This window comes from Callospermophilus lateralis, chromosome 2, assembly GCF_048772815.1.
Source record: "Callospermophilus lateralis isolate mCalLat2 chromosome 2, mCalLat2.hap1, whole genome shotgun sequence".
Lineage (NCBI taxonomy): Eukaryota > Metazoa > Chordata > Mammalia > Rodentia > Sciuridae > Callospermophilus > Callospermophilus lateralis.
In genome coordinates, this window is record NC_135306.1 from 103,646,895 (window position 1) to 103,657,945 (window position 11,051).

Sequence of the window (11,051 nt, forward strand, 5' to 3'; positions counted from 1 at the left end):
TTAAAATAAGCCCACAGGAATGAACACAGAGTTTCTGAGATATTACATAGACTATTTCACCCAGCATGGCATACACCGTTTAGTGAATATTAGTAGATATTAAAATATTGTATTTTTATTCATATGTAGTTTACATTCCATTTTAATCATACTTAACACTCTTATTCCTCTTAGATGCAGTGCTTAAATACAAATGTTAAACTTTAGAGAGACAAAATTGAGTCATCTATGGCATAGTAAAAGTACTACATAATGCTAATCATTCTTGATCTGTTCTCTTCTTTCCTAAAAAAAAAAAAAATAGATATCTAAAGTCTTAATTTGATGCACTGTCATGTAAATGACACCCACATCATTTCTCAACTCCTCTTCAGCAGAGATAGGTGGCTTTAAAAATACAATCTCAGGAGGTTAAATCTTTGTGTAGGGTTAAAGAATAATAAGTAGACTGTTCTCTGTCTCAGGGCATAGCATAACAGAGAGGAACAGAGAAGAATGTGCTGGTTTGTTTGTTTGTTTGTTTTTGGTTTTTTTTTTTAGAAATGTCAATGTTTGTGTCTCCAAAGCAACATTTTTTGAAGGCTTGGAAGCTTAGAGCCATACAAAAACACAACCATGATTTACCACGTATATGTGGCTCTCACATAAAACAGAAATATTTGGTCTCTTAAAGTCTGAGAAACTTTGCTAGAGAGGAATGAGAAAAATCCTCTAGGTAGTGCCACCACCATGGGAGAAGGCAGGGGAGCTGAGCAACTGGTAGATGCCACCAAGACCTATTGAGACTAGCTGATGGAGATGAACATCACTCAGGAAGACTAACTCAAGTCTTTCTGGCAGCTGTTTTCAAAAGTTTCAAGAGGAGCTTAATAGGGCAAAGGGAGAAAAGAAAATTTATTGGTTGGAAGTCTCCTACATGATCCACAAAACAAGTAATTTTTATTAATAGTGAGTTTAAATAGGACTTATTTGATTTTTAACTATTCTTTGAGGTTAAATAAAACATCACTGCATTAGCTAAAAATGTTATTTCTCAGTCTGAGAATCCACACAAGGGCTTGGAATATAAGGCACTAACTTTTTGGGCTATAGAGTAATGTTCACAGAATTGTCAGAAAAATAGAGGCAGTAGCATAGTCAAAAATGGTCAAGAAAGGAATGTTGCATGGACATATGTCTAAATGTACATAATATATTGTCTTTTTTGTCAATTTCTTTTATTGTATTGTTATCTTCTGAATAGGAATGATTCCATAACACATTGTGTGCTCAATATTTCTTAATATAGTTGTATACACTTTGTAAAAATTAGAGGTTATATTTTGTACATTCCAAATAGTTAAAACAGTTTATTTTAGATCACAATTTCAGAAATGTTTTCCAATATATTAGTTAAAAAGATCAGGTACAGAAATATTGAGAATTTCAAAGGATGATGACCATCTGCATTTATTCCTTGATTTTAAGGAAAACGAGTTTTGCCTTTAAAGATCCATTTTATACATTTTCCAAATGTATAAAACATTAACAACCATGTGGAGGACTTTGAAGAAATTTTCAAATATTTAGAGGTGTTACAAATTATTCAGGACAGATAGACTCTGGGATTTCCCAGTGGGCTGTGGTCCTCAATGTGTCTGATCCTATGAATCCAGTTCTACTGAAGCCGCCAGTTATCAGTGATGAGTTCTGCTTCCTTGAATGTTGAAGTATAATATTAGAGAAGCATGCAGAGACAAACATATAGAGCATATTTTATTTAAAAAATAATAACAGACTTCTTCCATGCTGGGAGCCACAGCCAATTAATATGATGCATGGCATTTTTGATTGAAAGGTGATGCCAGCTAGCCATTGAGATGATATGATTATGTTAAAAATTACATTCATATGGATACCGGACTCCTGCTGCGGGACTCCTGGAGAGTTCCCATTGGTTGGGAAAGTACAGTAGGAGGGAATTCCGGGGAGGCGCTTGCGCTGGAGTTCCGGAAAGGAGCAGCAGAACGCCGGGTGGGTGGATCGGGAAGCTTCCCGGGCGGACGTGTTATTGGCGGTTCTTTCAAATAAAGTTTGTTCCTGTTTGAGTGGCTCGTGGTCTTGTGCCCAGCCAGACAGCGGCAACTGGTGGCCCGTACGGGGAGCGCCTGAAGCTTGGAGGTGAGTAAAATTGCTCGCCCCTGAGGGAAGGCGACAGAATGGGTGACCATTTCAAAAAACAATGTGTTCTTCTTTTGATTTATTTTGTTTTTGTTTCAAGCTGCCTATCCCTAGAATTTTCTCAGGCAAACTGGGAAAAATGGTTGGCTCAAGGCTTGAAGTTGTTTGGCCCGGAGAAAGAGAAAATTGATACAACTATTCTTTGCTCCGTTTTTGTTTCATTCTGTTTCGGGTTTGTTTTATGCTACCTAACTGGGTTGCGTTACCTTTATAGTAGATTAGAAACTAGTAAAAAACAAACCGAAAAACTGTTAAGTAAATTGTTAGAGGTCCAAACTGTGGTAGAAAACATGTCAGGTCAAGCAAAAGAGAAGGTCTCTCCAGCTAGTCAGACAGAGGAAAATTTGAAGAAAGAAAGCTTAGAGGAAAAACGACCATCAGTTGGGGAGTTACAACAGGAGGCTGCTACTAACTCCGTTCTATCACCAGAGGGCGTAAGAGCTGAGCGGCCCTCAATTCCTGTAGTTAATGCACAAAATCCTAAGGCAAGATCCCAAAGACTAGCATGCCCTGTACTTGAGCAGGCAGGAGGGCAACGAATTCATCGCGCTCTAGATTTCAAAACAGTAAAGCAATTAAAAGAGGCTGTAACAACCTATGGCCCGCAAGCACCCTTCACCATAAGCATGGTTGAATCTATTACCAACTTAGACATGACACCAGCAGATTGGGCTAACATGTGTCGATCTGTGCTAAATGGAGGACAATATTTGTTATGGAAGGTTGCCAATGAGGAATTCTGCATGGAGACAGCTAGGCGAAATACAGCAGCCGGTTACCCTCAAAGAAATCTGGAGATGTTGTTAGGAAAGGGACCTTATGAGGGTCAACGGCAACAAATTGAATATGATCCTGGTGTATACGCACAAATTGCTGCAGATGCAGTTAGGGCATGGAAAACTTTACAGGGGCATGGAGATTTACAAGGACAGTTATCTAAGGTAATACAAGGAACTAACGAACCTTACGCTGAATTTGTAGATAGGCTTATTCAGACAGCTTCTAGGATATTTGGAGATGTAGAACAAGCAATGCCATTTATAAAACAACTGGCTTATGACCAAGCAAATCGTTGCTGCAGAGAGGTCATTAGACCATGGAAACATGAAGATTTAAACACATATATTAAATTATGTAGAGACATTAATGAACAAGGACAAGTCTTAGCAGCAGTACAACAGGCTTTAGATGCCAGGCCAAAAACATGCTACAATTGTGATCAGACAGGACATTTTAAAAGGAATTGTCCCATAGGAGGAGGGTTTAACAAAGCTAGGTATCAAAGAAATAGAATACCAGGTATTTGCCCACGATGCCGTAGAGGGAGACATTGGGCTAATGAATGCCGTTCTCAAACTACCATAGAGGGCACTCCGTTATCAAAAAATGGACAAGGATCAAGTGTTTACCCACGATATCGTGGAGAAAGGCATCAGGCTCCATTGCCAAAAAACGGACTGGAGGGCCCAATGCTCCGGGGCCCAAAACCACAAATATACGGGGCAATGGAGGAACCCAACAGCACCATCAAGGTAGTGCCCAGGACACATTATCCATTAAATCCCTCATCAGACAAACTAGAGGGAGCGCAGGGCTGGACATCTGCGCCTCCGCAAGAGCAGTACTAACTCCAGAGATGGGAATTCAAATTATTCCCACAGGAGTAAAAGGACCTCTTCCCCAAGGAACGGTAGGCTTATTATTGGGACGCAGTTCTTCCACACTAAAAGGACTTATGATAAGTCCCGGGGTAATTGATCCCGATTATGAAGGTGAAATAAAAATTATAGCTAGTTCTCCAAGAGGCATATCAGTTATCTCACCAGGGGATAGAATAGCACAGTTACTAATAATACCCAGCCTACATGATAAATTTTCTAGTCGTACTGTAGAAAGAGGTACCAGGGGATTGGGCTCCACAGGTGTAGATTGGGCTATGCTGTCTTTAAATTTAGATTCTCGCCCCATGCTAAAACTAAATATTCAAGGATACGACTTTAATGGGCTACTGGACACAGGTGCAGACCTTAGCATCATATCTAGTCAGGAATGGCCAAAACATTGGCCATTACAACAAGCCACTCAAACGCTTCGAGGCCTAGGAGTGGCTACTAATCCCCATAGAAGTGCAATGGTATTAGATTGGAAGGATCCTGAAGGATGTGAGGGAACTATACAGCCATATGTATTGGATCATCTTCCTATAAATTTATGGGGACGAGATGTCCTAGATCAATTAGGTTTAACGTTAACAAATAACATCAATCCTAATGCGCCCACTACTAGGGCTAAACAAGGTTTTAAAAAAGAAAAAAGATTAGGAAAACAAGGACAAAATATAGCAGCACCAATTCAAATAGATCAAGGAACAGACAGACATGGGTTGGATTTTCAGAAAGGGCCACTGAGACAATAAAAATTACTTGGAAATCAGAAAGACCAGTGTGGGTTCCTCAGTGGCCCCTGACTAAAGAAAAGATACAAGTAGCCCATGATCTGGTTAAACAACAATTAGCGAAAGGACATATACAACCTTCCATATCTCCCCATAATACTCCCATTTTTGTTATTAAAAAGAAATCTGGTAAATGGAGATTATTACAAGATTTAAGAGCCATTAATAATGAGATGGTTATTATGGGACCTGCTCAATCAGGGATTCCCCAATTGTCTGCTTTACCAAAAACCTGGTATGTTTTAGCTATAGATATTAAAGATTGTTTTTTTTCAATTCCTATTCATCCTGAGGATAGTCCACATTTTGCATTTACTATCCCTGCACTAAATCATGAAGGTCCTGATCAGAGATATGAATGGAAAGTACTCCCTCAGGGGATGGCTAATAGTCCAACTATGTGTCAAATTTATGTTAACAAAGCAATCCAACCACTTAGAAATCAAAATCCTGAACTACAAATATTTCACTATATGGATGATGTATTATTGGCACATAAAGATAAAAACATATTGCTGGAATGTTATGCCACACTTACAAACTTATTAAAAAATTATAATCTAGAGATAGCAATAGATAAAGTACAATTAAATCTTCCAATTAATTATCTAGGAGTCCTGTTATCCTCAACCATGGTCCGTCCACCAAAAATTCAAATACGAGTAGATCAACTCAAATCACTTAATGACTTTCAAAAGTTATTGGGAGACATAAATTGGATAAGGCCTTATCTAGGCATACCAACAGGAGAGCTAGGACCTTTATTTGATATCCTAAAAGGTCCATCAGATCCAAATTCACCCCGCATGCTAACGCCTGAAGCAAGAAAGGCATTAAAAATCATTGAAACATATATGGAAAATATGCACTTGGATAGAATTGATATAAGTTTGCCTTTATTATTTATTGTACTACCAACAAAAAATATTCCTACAGGAGTATTTTGGCAAGAAGGTCCATTATTGTGGATACATTTATCTTATTCTCCTAATACTATTCTTACTAGATATCCTGAGGCTGTAGGACAATTAATACTCAAAGGAATAAAAGCAGCAAAGGGAGTGTTTGGGATTTCTCCCAATAAAATTATTACTCCATATACTATGGATCAAATTGATGAGTTAGCCAATGAGTTAAATACTTGGGCAATAATCATGTGTAAATCTAATGTTTCATTTGATAATCACTTGCCATCTAATCCTTTGTTGTCTTTTTGGTCTAAGCATCCTGTAGTTTTTCCAAAAATGACAAGAAAGACCCCTATCATGAATGCTCCAAATATATTCACTGATGGGTCAAATAATGGTACAGCAGCAGTAGTTACCCCTGATCAAACTTTTACATTTTTAGTACCCAAACAATCAGCTCAAAAGGTAGAGCTTAATGCAGTATTACAAGCTTTTATGATGTTTAAAGATTCTGTATTTAATTTATTTTCTGATAGTCAATATGTAGTTAATGCTATAGTATCCCTTGAAGATGCAGGTAGGATTTCCCCTTCTTCTACTGTTTTCTCTTTGTTTTCCACTATACAAAGTCTAATCTGGGACAGAAAAGATCCATTCTTTATAGGACATATCAGGGCACATACAGGATTGCCTGGAGCCCTTAGTTTAGGCAATGAATTAGCAGATAAATCTACACATGACATACATATTTTCTCCACAATAGAAGAAGCTATAAATTTTCATAAAAGGTTTCATGTCAATGCTAATACTTTACAAAAACGTTTTAAAATAACTAAAGAACAAGCCAGACATATAATAAAACAATGTCAAAATTGTGTGACATTTTTACCACAAGTTAATCTTGGAGTCAATCCTAGAGGACTGATACCTAACCATATTTGGCAGATGGACGTCACACACTTGCCAGAATTTGGAAAATTAAAATATTTGCATGTTACAGTTGATACTTCTTCTGGATTTTTGATGGGCTCCCTTCATGCCGGAGAAAAAACTAAAGATGTTATAGCTCATTGCTTACAAAATTTTGCCACTGTGGGCGTTCCAAAACAGTTAAAAACAGATAACGGTCCCGGTTATGCTTCTACCTCTTTTAAACAATTCTGCTCATCATTTGGCATTACTCACATAACAGGAATTCCATACAATCCACAGGGACAAGGCATAGTTGAAAGAGCTCATCAAACTATTAAAATGTACTTATTAAAACAAAAGGAGGGAATTGGAAAGGGGTATATATCCCCCAAAGATAAACTTAAAATAACCCTCTTTACTCTAAACTTTTTAAATTTGGATTCATCAGGACTTAGTGCTGCGGAAAGGCATATGTATCCAAAAAATGTGCATAAGCCTAAAGTTCTTTGGAAAGATATTCTAACAGGACAATGGAAAGGTCCTGACCCAGTAATTGTCTGGAGTCGGGGCTCTGTTTGCGTGTTTCCACAGGGAGAACAGCAGCCGATTTGGATTCCAGAAAGACTAACTAAAACGATTTCTACAGATCAAAAAGAAGATAATTTGACTCAAATCCATAACAGCTGATATCCAGAACTCCAGCTTGGCCATTCTTACATCTGTGACTGATTAACCAGGATGCTTTTTTCAATATCTATTTTATTATTGCATTTTTCCATATCATAGGTTCTATTTTATTTTTGAGCTCATACAGACCTAGGTTGATGTTTTTCTGATCAGTTTTATTTTTTAACTGTGGAGTTTTTAACATTGCAATGGAGATTTCACCTAGGTGAAACTACAAGGCCTTTACTATTGTCTTATGTGTTGTATGTTATATGTGCACACTTCTGTTTTGTGTTATGTGTCTATATGTGCGTATGTCCATAGATCATATATGAGGAGTGCTCAAAAAAAAAAAAAAAAAAAAAAAAAAAAAAAATGGATCCAAGTACTTTTTATTATTCACGTCATTTTAATGGTTTAATTTAAATTGGGTAAACAGCTGTTAAAAATTATTTTAATATGTGTACAAATAAGCAGGTTAACAAATCTGTTTGTTTATTTTCATCTTTCCTTTTCATTATATTTAATAATTCTGTTCAAGATAATGTAAATTGTTCTAAAAAAAAAAAAAAAAAAAAAAAAAAAAAAATGTTTTCTTAGTACCTGTTAAAATGTTACATTTTTTTTCTTTTTCTCTTTAACATCATTGTCAAAATTCTTATTTTTCATCCCAGTGCCGGTGAAGACAAAGATGAAACCAAACTACAACTTCTTCGATAATTATCACAACAAACTGTATAAACTGATATATCAATGATCTTGGGAGGAAATGGACATATTGATAGATTCCTCCACTTTGAACTGCTTACAAAACTTGCCTGGACTATGTATCACTTGTATGCACTGTGATCTATCCGTTGATACAACAAATTATGGTAATGCTGGCGTATCTTTGCTGATGTGTCACCAGTGATGCAATTTTCCCTAGGAGTCGTCAATTGATGTGGTGTTGTGGCATTTCTGTATCCTCCTCCCTTCTACTAGTGATGGTCTAATTTTGGGGGCCAACAGAGGTGAGGCAAAGAACCTCACCCCCCCACTGGCACCAAGGCCAAATCTGGGGGCCAACAGAGGTGAGGCAAAGAACCTCACCCCCCCACTGGTGCATAGGCCTATCCACAATTATGGCTATTTACTGGACCGGTAGTCAGTGACGGGTATGATCCAATTGCAAAGGTATCAACCTAAGACAGGAGGCTGACGCCTAAAGGTCAGTTTTCCAATGACGGGTAAGAACCATATGTTGAATTGGACAAACCTAACAGGCACGGTCCCTAGCCACATTACTTGCTTCTTAATTAAACAGAAGGGGGGAGATGCTGGGAGCCACAGCCAATTAATATGATGCATGGCATTTTTGATTGAAAGGTGATGCCAGCTAGCCATTGAGATGATATGATTATGTTAAAAATTACATTCATATGGATACCGGACTCCTGCTGCGGGACTCCTGGAGAGTTCCCATTGGTTGGGAAAGTACAGTAGGAGGGAATTCCGGGGAGGCGCTTGCGCTGGAGTTCCGGAAAGGAGCAGCAGAACGCCGGGTGGGTGGATCGGGAAGCTTCCCGGGTGGACGTGTTATTGGCGGTTCTTTCAAATAAAGTTTGTTCCTGTTTGAGTGGCTCGTGGTCTTGTGCCCAGCCAGACAGCGGCACTTCCAGAAGGGAAAAGAGGGCCATAGCTGGTATCCTGGTTATCTCAAGAAGTAACTGCATCCTGCCCCTATTATATATTTTAGGCTTTCATTGTTCTGTCTTCTTTCCACCTATCTCTGTCCTTCCTGAATAGGCCCAGGAGATGCCAATGAGAGCTGAGCAACTGGTAGATGCCAAAAGGTGAGAAGCAGATGGGCAGAGGGAAGGGCCAAACGAAGTGACCAAGGCAGGAAGCCTCCCAGGAGGCATTAACAACATTTACAACTCCCTATGGTGAGGGGCATTTCCTGGGACAGGTTACCTTAGCAATAGGCTGGAGCAGGGGCAGGTGGAGGAAGGGCTCTGGAGGTATTAACATTTCCATCTCCTGGGTGTGGTATCCAGCTTCCCAGACCCAAATCAGCCTCTATTTTATCAAGCCAACCCAATTATCTATCTACACTGACTACCGGTCTTTATTCCTGGCTTTACTACACTTGGCACTTTATTTTTCTTCTCAAATAATTAAACACTAGCAATAATTTATGACTTGTGGACATCTGTTCTTTTTTCAGAATTGTTTCCTCACTAAATCTGTACAAATTATAAATGTTTCCTAAAGCAAAATAGCCTCTTTCACAAACTTCTCTTTTCAAGAAGTTTTCTTAGGGCCACTTTGACATCCTCATTCCTCAGGCTGTAGATCACAGGGTTCAGCATGGGCACAAGAGTTGTATAAAACACAAAGGATACTTTCCCTTGGTTCTTGAAGCTGACTGATGATGGCTACAGATACATGAATGCCAGGGAACCAAAGAAGAGAGCAACAGCTGAGATGTGGGAGCTGCAGGTGTTGAAGGCTTTGGCTCTGCCCTCAGTGGAGCGAATACGCAGGATGCTAGCTATGATGAAGATGTAGGAGTTGAGGATGAACAGGGTTGGGACAAAGATATTAAACACACTTAAGCACAAAAGAACTACCTCATTTATAAATGTATTGGAGCAAGAGAGCTCCAAGAGTGGAAAAAGATCACAGAGGTAATGGTTTATTATAGCATCCTTACAGAAAAGCACTCTCAGCATGCAGGCTGTGGAACCAATCAGGCCCATGCTATACACCTCCACCACCATCCAGGAACAGATTTGATTAGGTTACATTGTAAAGCAAGGGGTTACAGATGGCAACATAGCAGTCATATGCCATTACAGGCAATATGTGACACTCTGCAATAACAAAAATAAGTTAGAAGTAGAGCTGAGTCATGCATTCAGGGAAGGAGATGTGTTTTTCTCTGTCACAAAGTTCATCAGCGATTTAGGGGTTATCACAGTAGATGGCAAAGGTCAATGAAGGAGAGACTGCTGAGCAGGTGGTACATGGGGGTTTGCAGGTGAGAGCTGGGCCCAATCAGTGTGATCATGCCCAGGTTCCCCACCACTGTGAACACATAGATTATAAACAAGAGGAGGAAGAGGGGCAGCTGGAGCTCTGGTTTGTCTTTTAATCCAGCCAGGATGAACTCAGTCACTGTAGAATGATTTCCTTCTGCCATTTTCTTACGAAAATTCTAAATAGGAAAAAAAAAAGAAAATTTTTGAAATAAGTATGTATTGTCCAATCAACCAGGGAGTCTGAAGTAGAGTCCAAATCTTTTCACACAGAGAATCTCCATTTCACTTGTTTTCTATTGTCAGCTGTCAATGATGTTATGATCACAGGAATATGTGAGATGTAAATAAGTATAAGATGAATCTTTTCCTATGTGTGCTCTCTGCTTTAATATTTTATATTAATATTATCTAGTCCCTGAAGTCCCACAGAACTGTTCTGAAAACTTTGAGTTATCCAAGTAGTTTTCGTGCTTTATATGTAATCTTCTCAAGTGAAAAAAAAAAAAAAAGCACCTCTTTATGGTAAAATAACAATAGCATTTAAAAAAAAATCCCACAGAAATATTGCACATAATTATGAAAGACTTTCAGTCTTTCTTCCTAAGATAATGAACAAGGCAAGATACCCACTCTCTGTGCTTTTATTCAATATCACACTAGAGGTCTGGCAAAGATTATAAGGAAAGTAAATTATAAGAAAACTTAGATTAGAACCACTATCTTCATTTATAAGTATCATAATATTGTATATAGAAAGTCCTAAAAATATCTATAAAATGAACTGTTAGAACTAATTCAAAAGTGAAGCAAAGTAGTAGAATAAAAGATCAACTAACTCACTGTTTTTCTACACACTTGCATTGA

The 11,051-nt window shown here is 38.3% G+C and overlaps 1 pseudogene; it reads right to left on the bottom strand.

The window, feature by feature from the left end:
• Positions 1-9,431: 9,431 nt before the first annotated feature.
• Positions 9,432-10,348, bottom strand: LOC143386952 (olfactory receptor 8G50-like; annotated as a pseudogene).
• Positions 10,349-11,051: the final 703 nt, after the last annotated feature.